Source organism: Lepus europaeus, unplaced genomic scaffold (assembly GCF_033115175.1).
Source record: "Lepus europaeus isolate LE1 unplaced genomic scaffold, mLepTim1.pri SCAFFOLD_35, whole genome shotgun sequence".
Lineage (NCBI taxonomy): Eukaryota > Metazoa > Chordata > Mammalia > Lagomorpha > Leporidae > Lepus > Lepus europaeus.
In genome coordinates, this window is record NW_026909223.1 from 2,300,935 (window position 1) to 2,316,171 (window position 15,237).

The following is a 15,237-nucleotide window of genomic DNA, read 5'->3' on the forward strand; positions in this document are numbered from 1 at the left end:
AAAGTGCTGTGGAACTGGTATGCAATGGACTCAGAAAATCACAGTCAAACTGGTTTTGGAGAATAGCAAAGTAATTTCTTAGGCAAGTGTATAAAATGTCATCTACACCAACACAAATATCATGTTTCTTTGCAGCAATTGCTGTAGTTTTCTGCCTAGAAAAAACGAATGAATGAGTTTGTGTCTCCATGTGGAACTAATTAGTGTTTTCCAGCAGCAAAGAAAATATTCCCTACTTAAATTCATTCAAAACCGTAAAGTCCATTGATAATATACAAAAAACACAAAGCAGAGCCTGTAGCAAGATCTGGGATTGAGTTTGCCATAACACAAGATGATATTTCTGGTTTCATTCAGTCATTTCTAGACAAATTGTAGTGGAACTGGTATGCAATGGACTCAGAAAATCACCCTCAAACTGGTTTTGGAGAAAAGCAAACTCTTTTCCTTGGCCAAGTGGATAAAAAGTCATGTTTGCAAATATAAATATCCTGTTTGTTTGCAATGATAATAGCTCTAACTTTCTGCATAGAAAACACAAATGTGAACATGTTCGGCCTGCATATGGAAGCACTTAGCATTTCCAGCACAAAACAAAATTTCCTTTATTGAAATTCATTCTAAAACGTAAAGTCCATTGATAATATCCAGAAAACACAAACACACAGGTTGTAGCAAGATCTGGGATTGAGTTAGCCACAACACATGAGGATATTTCTGGTTTCATCCAGGCATATCCGGACAAAGTGCTGTGGAACTGGTATGCAATGGACTCAGATAATCACAGTCAAACTGGTTTTGGAGAATTGCAAAGTAATTTCTTAGGCAAGTGTATAAAATGTCATCTACACCAACACAAATATCATGTTTCTTTGCAGCAATTGCTGTAGTTTTCTGCCTAGAAAAAACAAATGAATGAGTTTGTGTCTCCATGTGGAACTAATTAGTGTTTTCCAGCAGCAAAGAAAATATTCCCTAATTAAATTCATTCAAAACCGTAAAGTCCATTGATAATATACAAAAAACACAAAGCAGAGCCTGTAGCAAGATCTGGGATTGAGTTTGCCATAACACAAGATGATATTTCTGGTTTCATTCAATCATTTCTAGACAAATTGTAGTGGAACTGGTATGCAATGGACTCAGAAAATCACCCTCAAACTGGTTTTGGAGAAAAGCAAACTCTTTTCCTTGGCCAAGTGGATAAAAAGTCATGTTTGCAAATAGAAATGTTCTGTTTGTTTGCAATGATAATAGCTCTAACTTTCTGCATAGAAAACACAAATGTGAACATGTTCGGCCTGCATATGGAAGCACTTAGCATTTCCAGCACAAAACAAAATTTCCTTTAATGAAATTCATTCTAAAACGTAAAGTCCATTGATAATATCCAGAAAACACAAACACACAGGTTGTAGCAAGATCTGGGATTGAGTTAGCCACAACACAAGAGGATATTTCTGGTTTCATCCAGGCATATCCGGACAAAGTGCTGTGGAACTGGTATGCAATGGACTCAGAAAATCACCCTCAAACTAGTTTTGGAGAATAGCAAAGTAATTTCTTAGGCAAGTGTATAAAATGTCATCTACACCAACACAAATATCACGTTTCTTTGCAGCAATTGCTGTAGTTTTCTCCCTAGACAGCACGAATGTGTTGAGTTTGTGTCTCCATGTGGAACTAATTACTGCTTCCCAGCACCAAAGAAAATATTCCCTGCTTAAATTCATTCAAAACCATAAACTCCATTGATAATGTCAAAAAACACAAAGCAGAGCCTGTAGCAAGATCTAGGATTGAGTTAGCCATAACACAGAGGATATTTGTGGTTTCATTCAGTCATTTCCATTCAACCTGTTGTGGAACTGGTAGGCAATGGACTCAGAAAATCACCCTCAAACTGGTTTTGGAGAAAAGCAAACTCTTTTTCTTGGCCAAGTGCCTAAAAAGTCATGTTTCCGAATATAAATATCCTGTTTGTTTGCAATGATAGCTCTAGCTTACTGCGTAGAGAACACGAATGTGAAGACGTTTGGCCTGCATATGGAAGCACTTAGCATTTCCAGCACAAAACAGAATTTCTTCTACTGAAATTCATTCTAAAACGTAAAGTCCATTGATAATATCAAGAAAACACAAACACAGTGGTTGTAGCAAGATCTGGGATTGAGTTAGCCACAATACAAGAGGATATTTCTGGTTTCATCCAGGCATATCCGGGCAAAGTGCTGTGGAACTGGTATGCAATGGACTCAGATAATCACAGTCAAACTGGTTTTGGAGAATAGCAAAGTATTTTCTTAGGCAAGTGCATAAAATGTCATCTACACCAACACAAATATCATGTTTCTTTGCAGCAATTGCTGTAGTTTTCTGCCAAAAAAAAAATAAAACAAATGAATGAGTTTGTGTCTCCCTGTGGAACTAATTAGTGTTTCCCAGCAGCAAAGAAAATATTCCCTGCTTAAATTCATTCAAAACCATAAAGTCCATTGATAATATCAAAAACACAAAGCAGAGCCTGTAGCAAGATCTGGGATTGAGTTAGCCACAACACATGAGGATATTTCTGGTTTCATCCAGGCATATCTGGACAAAGTGCTGTGGAACTGGTATGCAATGGACTCAGAAAATCACAGTCAAACTGGTTTTGGAGAATAGCAAAGTAATTTCTTAGGCAAGTGTATAAAATGTCATCTACACCAACACAAATATCATGTTTCTTTGCAGCAATTGCTGTAGTTTTCTGCCTAGAAAAAACAAATGAATGAGTTTGTGTCTCCATGTGGAACTAATTAGTGTTTTCCAGCAGCAAAGAAAATATTCCCTACTTAAATTCATTCAAAACCGTAAAGTCCATTGATAATATCAAAAAACACAAAGCAGAGCCTGTAGCAAGATCTGGGATTGAGTTTGCCATAACACAAGATGATATTTCTGGTTTCATTCAGTCATTTCTAGACAAATTGTAGTGGAACTGGTATGCAATGGACTCAGAAAATCACCCTCAAACTGGTTTTGGAGAAAAGCAAACTCTTTTCCTTGGCCAAGTGGATAAAAAGTCATGTTTGCAAATATAAATATCCTGTTTGTTTGCAATGATAATAGCTCTAACTTTCTGCATAGAAAACACAAATGTGAACATGTTCGGCCTGCATATGGAAGCACTTAGCATTTCCAGCACAAAACAAAATTTCCTTTATTGAAATTCATTCTAAAACGTAAAGTCCATTGATAATATCCAGAAAACACAAACACACAGGTTGTAGCAAGATCTGGGATTGAGTTAGCCACAACACAAGAGGATATTTCTGGTTTCATCCAGGCATATCCGGACAAAGTGCTGTGGAACTGGTATGCAATGGACTCAGAAAATCACCCTCAAACTAGTTTTGGAGAATAGCAAAGTAATTTCTTAGGCAAGTGTATAAAATGTCATCTACACCAACACAAATATCACGTTTCTTTGCAGCAATTGCTGTAGTTTTCTCCCTAGACAGCACGAATGTGTTGAGTTTGTGTCTCCATGTGGAACTAATTACTGCTTCCCAGCACCAAAGAAAATATTCCCTGCTTAAATTCATTCAAAACCATAAACTCCATTGATAATGTCAAAAAACACAAAGCAGAGCCTGTAGCAAGATCTAGGATTGAGTTAGCCATAACACAGAGGATATTTGTGGTTTCGTTCAGTCATTTCCATTCAACCTGTTGTGGAACTGGTAGGCAATGGACTCAGAAAATCACCCTCAAACTGGTTTTGGAGAAAAGCAAACCCTTTTTCTTGGCCAAGCGCCTAAAAAGTCATGTTTACGAATATAAATATCCTGTTTGTTTGCAATGATAGCTCTAGCTTACTGCGTAGAGAACACGAATGTGAAGACGTTTGGCCTGCATATGGAAGCACTTAGCATTTCCAGCACAAAACAGAATTTCTTCTACTGAAATTCATTCTAAAACGTAAAGTCCATTGATAATATCAAGAAAACACAAACACAGTGGTTGTAGCAAGATCTGGGATTGAGTTAGCCACAACACAAGAGGATATTTCTGGTTTCATCCAGGCATATCCGGGCAAAGTGCTGTGGAACTGGTATGCAATGGACTCAGATAATCACAGTCAAACTGGTTTTGGAGAATAGCAAAGTATTTTCTTAGGCAAGTGCATAAAATGTCATCTACACCAACACAAATATCACGTTTCTTTGCAGCAATTGCTGTAGTTTTCTCCCTAGACAGCACGAATGTGTTGAGTTTGTGTCTCCATGTGGAACTAATTACTGCTTCCCAGCACCAAAGAAAATATTCCCTGCTTAAATTCATTCAAAACCATAAACTCCATTGATAATATCAAAAACACAAAGCAGAGCCTGTAGCAAGATCTGGGATTGAGTTAGCCACAACACATGAGGATATTTCTGGTTTCATCCAGGCATATCCGGACAAAGTGCTGTGGAACTGGTATGCAATGGACTCAGAAAATCACAGTCAAACTGGTTTTGGAGAATAGCAAAGTAATTTCTTAGGCAAGTGTATAAAATGTCATCTACACCAACACAAATATCATGTTTCTTTGCAGCAATTGCTGTAGTTTTCTGCCTAGAAAAAACGAATGAATGAGTTTGTGTCTCCATGTGGAACTAATTAGTGTTTTCCAGCAGCAAAGAAAATATTCCCTACTTAAATTCATTCAAAACCGTAAAGTCCATTGATAATATCAAAAAACACAAAGCAGAGCCTCTAGCAAGATCTGGGATTGAGTTTGCCATAACACAAGATGATATTTCTGGTTTCATTCAGTCATTTCTAGACAAATTGTAGTGGAACTGGTATGCAATGGACTCAGAAAATCACCCTCAAACTGGTTTTGGAGAAAAGCAAACTCTTTTCCTTGGCCAAGTGGATAAAAAGTCATGTTTGCAAATATAAATATCCTGTTTGTTTGCAATGATAATAGCTCTAACTTTCTGCATAGAAAACACAAATGTGAACATGTTCGGCCTGCATATGGAAGCACTTAGCATTTCCAGCACAAAACAAAATTTCCTTTATTGAAATTCATTCTAAAACGTAAAGTCCATTGATAATATCCAGAAAACACAAACACACAGGTTGTAGCAAGATCTGGGATTGAGTTAGCCACAACACAAGAGGATATTTCTGGTTTCATCCAGGCATATCCGGACAAAGTGCTGTGGAACTGGTATGCAATGGACTCAGAAAATCACCCTCAAACTAGTTTTGGAGAATAGCAAAGTAATTTCTTAGGCAAGTGTATAAAATGTCATCTACACCAACACAAATATCACATTTCTTTGCAGCAATTGCTGTAGTTTTCTCCCTAGACAGCACGAATGTGTTGAGTTTGTGTCTCCATGTGGAACTAATTACTGCTTTCCAGCACCAAAGAAAATATTCCCTGCTTAAATTCATTCAAAACCATAAACTCCATTGATAATGTCAAAAAACACAAAGCAGAGCCTGTAGCAAGATCTAGGATTGAGTTAGCCATAACACAGAGGATATTTGTGGTTTCGTTCAGTCATTTCCATTCAACCTGTTGTGGAACTGGTAGGCAATGGACTCAGAAAATCACCCTCAAACTGGTTTTGGAGAAAAGCAAACCCTTTTTCTTGGCCAAGCGCCTAAAAAGTCATGTTTACGAATATAAATATCCTGTTTGTTTGCAATGATAGCTCTAGCTTACTGCGTAGAGAACACGAATGTGAAGACATTTGGCCTGCATATGGAAGCACTTAGCATTTCCAGCACAAAACAGAATTTCTTCTACTGAAATTCATTCTAAAACGTAAAGTCCATTGATAATATCAAGAAAACACAAACACAGTGGTTGTAGCAAGATCTGGGATTGAGTTAGCCAGAACACAAGAGGATATTTCTGGTTTCATCCAGGCATATCCGGGCAAAGTGCTGTGGAACTGGTATGCAATGGACTCAGATAATCACAGTCAAACTGGTTTTGGAGAATAGCAAAGTATTTTCTTAGGCAAGTGCATAAAATGTCATCTACACCAACACAAATATCACGTTTCTTTGCAGCAATGGCTGTAGTTTTCTCCCTAGACAGCACGAATGTGTTGAGTTTGTGTCTCCATGTGGAACTAATTACTGCTTCCCAGCACCAAAGAAAATATTCCCTGCTTAAATTCATTCAAAACCATAAACTCCATTGATAATATCAAAAACACAAAGCAGAGCCTGTAGCAAGATCTGGGATTGAGTTAGCCACAACACATGAGGATATTTCTGGTTTCATCCAGGCATATCCGGACAAAGTGCTGTGGAACTGGTATGCAATGGACTCAGAAAATCACAGTCAAACTGGTTTTGGAGAATAGCAAAGTAATTTCTTAGGCAAGTGTATAAAATGTCATCTACACCAACACAAATATCATGTTTCTTTGCAGCAATTGCTGTAGTTTTCTGCCTAGAAAAAACGAATGAATGAGTTTGTGTCTCCATGTGGAACTAATTAGTGTTTTCCAGCAGCAAAGAAAATATTCCCTACTTAAATTCATTCAAAACCGTAAAGTCCATTGATAATATACAAAAAACACAAAGCAGAGCCTGTAGCAAGATCTGGGATTGAGTTTGCCATAACACAAGATGATATTTCTGGTTTCATTCAGTCATTTCTAGACAAATTGTAGTGGAACTGGTATGCAATGGACTCAGAAAATCACCCTCAAACTGGTTTTGGAGAAAAGCAAACTCTTTTCCTTGGCCAAGTGGATAAAAAGTCATGTTTGCAAATATAAATATCCTGTTTGTTTGCAATGATAATAGCTCTAACTTTCTGCATAGAAAACACAAATGTGAACATGTTCGGCCTGCATATGGAAGCACTTAGCATTTCCAGCACAAAACAAAATTTCCTTTATTGAAATTCATTCTAAAACGTAAAGTCCATTGATAATATCCAGAAAACACAAACACACAGGTTGTAGCAAGATCTGGGATTGAGTTAGCCACAACACATGAGGATATTTCTGGTTTCATCCAGGCATATCCGGACAAAGTGCTGTGGAACTGGTATGCAATGGACTCAGATAATCACAGTCAAACTGGTTTTGGAGAATTGCAAAGTAATTTCTTAGGCAAGTGTATAAAATGTCATCTACACCAACACAAATATCATGTTTCTTTGCAGCAATTGCTGTAGTTTTCTGCCTAGAAAAAACAAATGAATGAGTTTGTGTCTCCATGTGGAACTAATTAGTGTTTTCCAGCAGCAAAGAAAATATTCCCTAATTAAATTCATTCAAAACCGTAAAGTCCATTGATAATATACAAAAAACACAAAGCAGAGCCTGTAGCAAGATCTGGGATTGAGTTTGCCATAACACAAGATGATATTTCTGGTTTCATTCAATCATTTCTAGACAAATTGTAGTGGAACTGGTATGCAATGGACTCAGAAAATCACCCTCAAACTGGTTTTGGAGAAAAGCAAACTCTTTTCCTTGGCCAAGTGGATAAAAAGTCATGTTTGCAAATAGAAATGTTCTGTTTGTTTGCAATGATAATAGCTCTAACTTTCTGCATAGAAAACACAAATGTGAACATGTTCGGCCTGCATATGGAAGCACTTAGCATTTCCAGCACAAAACAAAATTTCCTTTAATGAAATTCATTCTAAAACGTAAAGTCCATTGATAATATCCAGAAAACACAAACACACAGGTTGTAGCAAGATCTGGGATTGAGTTAGCCACAACACAAGAGGATATTTCTGGTTTCATCCAGGCATATCCGGACAAAGTGCTGTGGAACTGGTATGCAATGGACTCAGAAAATCACCCTCAAACTAGTTTTGGAGAATAGCAAAGTAATTTCTTAGGCAAGTGTATAAAATGTCATCTACACCAACACAAATATCACGTTTCTTTGCAGCAATTGCTGTAGTTTTCTCCCTAGACAGCACGAATGTGTTGAGTTTGTGTCTCCATGTGGAACTAATTACTGCTTCCCAGCACCAAAGAAAATATTCCCTGCTTAAATTCATTCAAAACCATAAACTCCATTGATAATGTCAAAAAACACAAAGCAGAGCCTGTAGCAAGATCTAGGATTGAGTTAGCCATAACACAGAGGATATTTGTGGTTTCATTCAGTCATTTCCATTCAACCTGTTGTGGAACTGGTAGGCAATGGACTCAGAAAATCACCCTCAAACTGGTTTTGGAGAAAAGCAAACTCTTTTTCTTGGCCAAGTGCCTAAAAAGTCATGTTTCCGAATATAAATATCCTGTTTGTTTGCAATGATAGCTCTAGCTTACTGCGTAGAGAACACGAATGTGAAGACGTTTGGCCTGCATATGGAAGCACTTAGCATTTCCAGCACAAAACAGAATTTCTTCTACTGAAATTCATTCTAAAACGTAAAGTCCATTGATAATATCAAGAAAACACAAACACAGTGGTTGTAGCAAGATCTGGGATTGAGTTAGCCACAATACAAGAGGATATTTCTGGTTTCATCCAGGCATATCCGGGCAAAGTGCTGTGGAACTGGTATGCAATGGACTCAGATAATCACAGTCAAACTGGTTTTGGAGAATAGCAAAGTATTTTCTTAGGCAAGTGCATAAAATGTCATCTACACCAACACAAATATCATGTTTCTTTGCAGCAATTGCTGTAGTTTTCTGCCAAAAAAAAAATAAAACAAATGAATGAGTTTGTGTCTCCCTGTGGAACTAATTAGTGTTTCCCAGCAGCAAAGAAAATATTCCCTGCTTAAATTCATTCAAAACCATAAAGTCCATTGATAATATCAAAAACACAAAGCAGAGCCTGTAGCAAGATCTGGGATTGAGTTAGCCACAACACATGAGGATATTTCTGGTTTCATCCAGGCATATCTGGACAAAGTGCTGTGGAACTGGTATGCAATGGACTCAGAAAATCACAGTCAAACTGGTTTTGGAGAATAGCAAAGTAATTTCTTAGGCAAGTGTATAAAATGTCATCTACACCAACACAAATATCATGTTTCTTTGCAGCAATTGCTGTAGTTTTCTGCCTAGAAAAAACAAATGAATGAGTTTGTGTCTCCATGTGGAACTAATTAGTGTTTTCCAGCAGCAAAGAAAATATTCCCTACTTAAATTCATTCAAAACCGTAAAGTCCATTAATAATATCAAAAAACACAAAGCAGAGCCTGTAGCAAGATCTGGGATTGAGTTTGCCATAACACAAGATGATATTTCTGGTTTCATTCAGTCATTTCTAGACAAATTGTAGTGGAACTGGTATGCAATGGACTCAGAAAATCACCCTCAAACTGGTTTTGGAGAAAAGCAAACTCTTTTCCTTGGCCAAGTGGATAAAAAGTCATGTTTGCAAATATAAATATCCTGTTTGTTTGCAATGATAATAGCTCTAACTTTCTGCATAGAAAACACAAATGTGAACATGTTCGGCCTGCATATGGAAGCACTTAGCATTTCCAGCACAAAACAAAATTTCCTTTATTGAAATTCATTCTAAAACGTAAAGTCCATTGATAATATCCAGAAAACACAAACACACAGGTTGTAGCAAGATCTGGGATTGAGTTAGCCACAACACAAGAGGATATTTCTGGTTTCATCCAGGCATATCCGGACAAAGTGCTGTGGAACTGGTATGCAATGGACTCAGAAAATCACCCTCAAACTAGTTTTGGAGAATAGCAAAGTAATTTCTTAGGCAAGTGTATAAAATGTCATCTACACCAACACAAATATCACGTTTCTTTGCAGCAATTGCTGTAGTTTTCTCCCTAGACAGCACGAATGTGTTGAGTTTGTGTCTCCATGTGGAACTAATTACTGCTTCCCAGCACCAAAGAAAATATTCCCTGCTTAAATTCATTCAAAACCATAAACTCCATTGATAATGTCAAAAAACACAAAGCAGAGCCTGTAGCAAGATCTAGGATTGAGTTAGCCATAACACAGAGGATATTTGTGGTTTCGTTCAGTCATTTCCATTCAACCTGTTGTGGAACTGGTAGGCAATGGACTCAGAAAATCACCCTCAAACTGGTTTTGGAGAAAAGCAAACCCTTTTTCTTGGCCAAGCGCCTAAAAAGTCATGTTTACGAATATAAATATCCTGTTTGTTTGCAATGATAGCTCTAGCTTACTGCGTAGAGAACACGAATGTGAAGACGTTTGGCCTGCATATGGAAGCACTTAGCATTTCCAGCACAAAACAGAATTTCTTCTACTGAAATTCATTCTAAAACGTAAAGTCCATTGATAATATCAAGAAAACACAAACACAGTGGTTGTAGCAAGATCTGGGATTGAGTTAGCCAGAACACAAGAGGATATTTCTGGTTTCATCCAGGCATATCCGGGCAAAGTGCTGTGGAACTGGTATGCAATGGACTCAGATAATCACAGTCAAACTGGTTTTGGAGAATAGCAAAGTATTTTCTTAGGCAAGTGCATAAAATGTCATCTACACCAACACAAATATCACGTTTCTTTGCAGCAATTGCTGTAGTTTTCTCCCTAGACAGCACGAATGTGTTGAGTTTGTGTCTCCATGTGGAACTAATTACTGCTTCCCAGCACCAAAGAAAATATTCCCTGCTTAAATTCATTCAAAACCATAAACTCCATTGATAATATCAAAAACACAAAGCAGAGCCTGTAGCAAGATCTGGGATTGAGTTAGCCACAACACATGAGGATATTTCTGGTTTCATCCAGGCATATCCGGACAAAGTGCTGTGGAACTGGTATGCAATGGACTCAGAAAATCACAGTCAAACTGGTTTTGGAGAATAGCAAAGTAATTTCTTAGGCAAGTGTATAAAATGTCATCTACACCAACACAAATATCATGTTTCTTTGCAGCAATTGCTGTAGTTTTCTCCCTAGACAGCACGAATGTGTTGAGTTTGTGTCTCCATGTGGAACTAATTAGTGTTTTCCAGCAGCAAAGAAAATATTCCCTACTTAAATTCATTCAAAACCGTAAAGTCCATTGATAATATACAAAAAACACAAAGCAGAGCCTGTAGCAAGATCTGGGATTGAGTTTGCCATAACACAAGATGATATTTCTGGTTTCATTCAGTCATTTCTAGACAAATTGTAGTGGAACTGGTATGCAATGGACTCAGAAAATCACCCTCAAACTGGTTTTGGAGAAAAGCAAACTCTTTTCCTTGGCCAAGTGGATAAAAAGTCATGTTTGCAAATAGAAATGTTCTGTTTGTTTGCAATGATAATAGCTCTAACTTTCTGCATAGAAAACACAAATGTGAACATGTTCGGCCTGCATATGGAAGCACTTAGCATTTCCAGCACAAAACAAAATTTCCTTTAATGAAATTCATTCTAAAACGTAAAGTCCATTGATAATATCCAGAAAACACAAACACACAGGTTGTAGCAAGATCTGGGATTGAGTTAGCCACAACACAAGAGGATATTTCTGGTTTCATCCAGGCATATCCGGACAAAGTGCTGTGGAACTGGTATGCAATGGACTCAGAAAATCACCCTCAAACTGGTTTTGGAGAATAGCAAAGTAATTTCTTAGGCAAGTGTATGAAATGTCATCTACACCAACACAAATATCACGTTTCTTTGCAGCAATTGCTGTAGTTTTCTCCCTAGACAGCACGAATGTGTTGAGTTTGTGTCTCCATGTGGAACTAATTACTGCTTCCCAGCACCAAAGAAAATATTCCCTGCTTAAATTCATTCAAAACCATAAACTCCATTGATAATGTCAAAAAACACAAAGCAGAGCCTGTAGCAAGATCTAGGATTGAGTTAGCCATAACACAGAGGATATTTGTGGTTTCGTTCAGTCATTTCCATTCAACCTGTTGTGGAACTGGTAGGCAATGGACTCAGAAAATCACCCTCAAACTGGTTTTGGAGAAAAGCAAACTCTTTTTCTTGGCCAAGTGCCTAAAAAGTCATGTTTCCGAATATAAATATCCTGTTTGTTTGCAATGATAGCTCTAGCTTACTGCGTAGAGAACACGAATGTGAAGACGTTTGGCCTGCATATGGAAGCACTTAGCATTTCCAGCACAAAACAGAATTTCTTCTACTGAAATTCATTCTAAAACGTAAAGTCCATTGATAATATCAAGAAAACACAAACACAGTGGTTGTAGCAAGATCTGGGATTGAGTTAGCCAGAACACAAGAGGATATTTCTGGTTTCATCCAGGCATATCCGGGCAAAGTGCTGTGGAACTGGTATGCAATGGACTCAGATAATCACAGTCAAACTGGTTTTGGAGAATAGCAAAGTATTTTCTTAGGCAAGTGCATAAAATGTCATCTACACCAACACAAATATCACGTTTCTTTGCAGCAATTGCTGTAGTTTTCTCCCTAGACAGCACGAATGTGTTGAGTTTGTGTCTCCATGTGGAACTAATTACTGCTTCCCAGCACCAAAGAAAATATTCCCTGCTTAAATTCATTCAAAACCATAAACTCCATTGATAATATCAAAAACACAAAGCAGAGCCTGTAGCAAGATCTGGGATTGAGTTAGCCACAACACATGAGGATATTTCTGGTTTCATCCAGGCATATCCGGACAAAGTGCTGTGGAACTTGTATGCAATGGACTCAGAAAATCACAGTCAAACTGGTTTTGGAGAATTGAAAAGTAATTTCTTAGGCAAGTGTATAAAATGTCATCTACACCAACACAAATATCATGTTTCTTTGCAGCAATTGCTGTAGTTTTCTGCCTAGAAAAAACGAATGAATGAGTTTGTGTCTCCATGTGGAACTAATTAGTGTTTTCCAGCAGCAAAGAAAATATTCCCTACTTAAATTCATTCAAAACCGTAAAGTCCATTGATAATATACAAAAAACACAAAGCAGAGCCTGTAGCAAGATCTGGGATTGAGTTTGCCATAACACAAGATGATATTTCTGGTTTCATTCAGTCATTTCTAGACAAATTGTAGTGGAACTGGTATGCAATGGACTCAGAAAATCACCCTCAAACTGGTTTTGGAGAAAAGCAAACTCTTTTCCTTGGCCAAGTGGATAAAAAGTCATGTTTGCAAATAGAAATGTTCTGTTTGTTTGCAATGATAATAGCTCTAACTTTCTGCATAGAAAACACAAATGTGAACATGTTCGGCCTGCATATGGAAGCACTTAGCATTTCCAGCACAAAACAAAATTTCCTTTAATGAAATTCATTCTAAAACGTAAAGTCCATTGATAATATCCAGAAAACACAAACACACAGGTTGTAGCAAGATCTGGGATTGAGTTAGCCACAACACAAGAGGATATTTCTGGTTTCATCCAGGCATATCCGGACAAAGTGCTGTGGAACTGGTATGCAATGGACTCAGAAAATCACCCTCAAACTAGTTTTGGAGAATAGCAAAGTAATTTCTTAGGCAAGTGTATGAAATGTCATCTACACCAACACAAATATCACGTTTCTTTGCAGCAATTGCTGTAGTTTTCTCCCTAGACAGCACGAATGTGTTGAGTTTGTGTCTCCATGTGGAACTAATTACTGCTTCCCAGCACCAAAGAAAATATTCCCTGCTTAAATTCATTCAAAACCATAAACTCCATTGATAATGTCAAAAAACACAAAGCAGAGCCTGTAGCAAGATCTAGGATTGAGTTAGCCATAACACAGAGGATATTTGTGGTTTCGTTCAGTCATTTCCATTCAACCTGTTGTGGAACTGGTAGGCAATGGACTCAGAAAATCACCCTCAAACTGGTTTTGGAGAAAAGCAAACTCTTTTTCTTGGCCAAGTGCCTAAAAAGTCATGTTTCCGAATATAAATATCCTGTTTGTTTGCAATGATAGCTCTAGCTTACTGCGTAGAGAACACGAATGTGAAGACGTTTGGCCTGCATATGGAAGCACTTAGCATTTCCAGCACAAAACAGAATTTCTTCTACTGAAATTCATTCTAAAACGTAAAGTCCATTGATAATATCAAGAAAACACAAACACAGTGGTTGTAGCAAGATCTGGGATTGAGTTAGCCACAACACAAGAGGATATTTCTGGTTTCATCCAGGCATATCCGGGCAAAGTGCTGTGGAACTGGTATGCAATGGACTCAGATAATCACAGTCAAACTGGTTTTGGAGAATAGCAAAGTATTTTCTTAGGCAAGTGCATAAAATGTCATCTACACCAACACAAATATCACGTTTCTTTGCAGCAATTGCTGTAGTTTTCTCCCTAGACAGCACGAATGTGTTGAGTTTGTGTCTCCATGTGGAACTAATTACTGCTTCCCAGCACCAAAGAAAATATTCCCTGCTTAAATTCATTCAAAACCATAAACTCCATTGATAATATCAAAAACACAAAGCAGAGCCTGTAGCAAGATCTGGGATTGAGTTAGCCACAACACATGAGGATATTTCTGGTTTCATCCAGGCATATCCGGACAAAGTGCTGTGGAACTTGTATGCAATGGACTCAGAAAATCACAGTCAAACTGGTTTTGGAGAATTGCAAAGTAATTTCTTAGGCAAGTGTATAAAATGTCATCTACACCAACACAAATATCATGTTTCTTTGCAGCAATTGCTGTAGTTTTCTGCCTAGAAAAAACAAATGAATGAGTTTGTGTCTCCATGTGGAACTAATTAGTGTTTTCCAGCAGCAAAGAAAATATTCCCTAATTAAATTCATTCAAAACCGTAAAGTCCATTGATAATATACAAAAAACACAAAGCAGAGCCTGTAGCAAGATCTGGGATTGAGTTTGCCATAACACAAGATGATATTTCTGGTTTCATTCAATCATTTCTAGACAAATTGTAGTGGAACTGGTATGCAATGGACTCAGAAAATCACCCTCAAACTGGTTTTGGAGAAAAGCAAACTCTTTTCCTTGGCCAAGTGGATAAAAAGTCATGTTTGCAAATAGAAATGTTCTGTTTGTTTGCAATGATAATAGCTCTAACTTTCTGCATAGAAAACACAAATGTGAACATGTTCGGCCTGCATATGGAAGCACTTAGCATTTCCAGCACAAAACAAAATTTCCTTTAATGAAATTCATTCTAAAACGTAAAGTCCATTGATAATATCCAGAAAACACAAACACACAGGTTGTAGCAAGATCTGGGATTGAGTTAGCCACAACACAAGAGGATATTTCTGGTTTCATCCAGGCATATCCGGACAAAGTGCTGTGGAACTGGTATGCAATGGACTCAGAAAATCACCCTCAAAC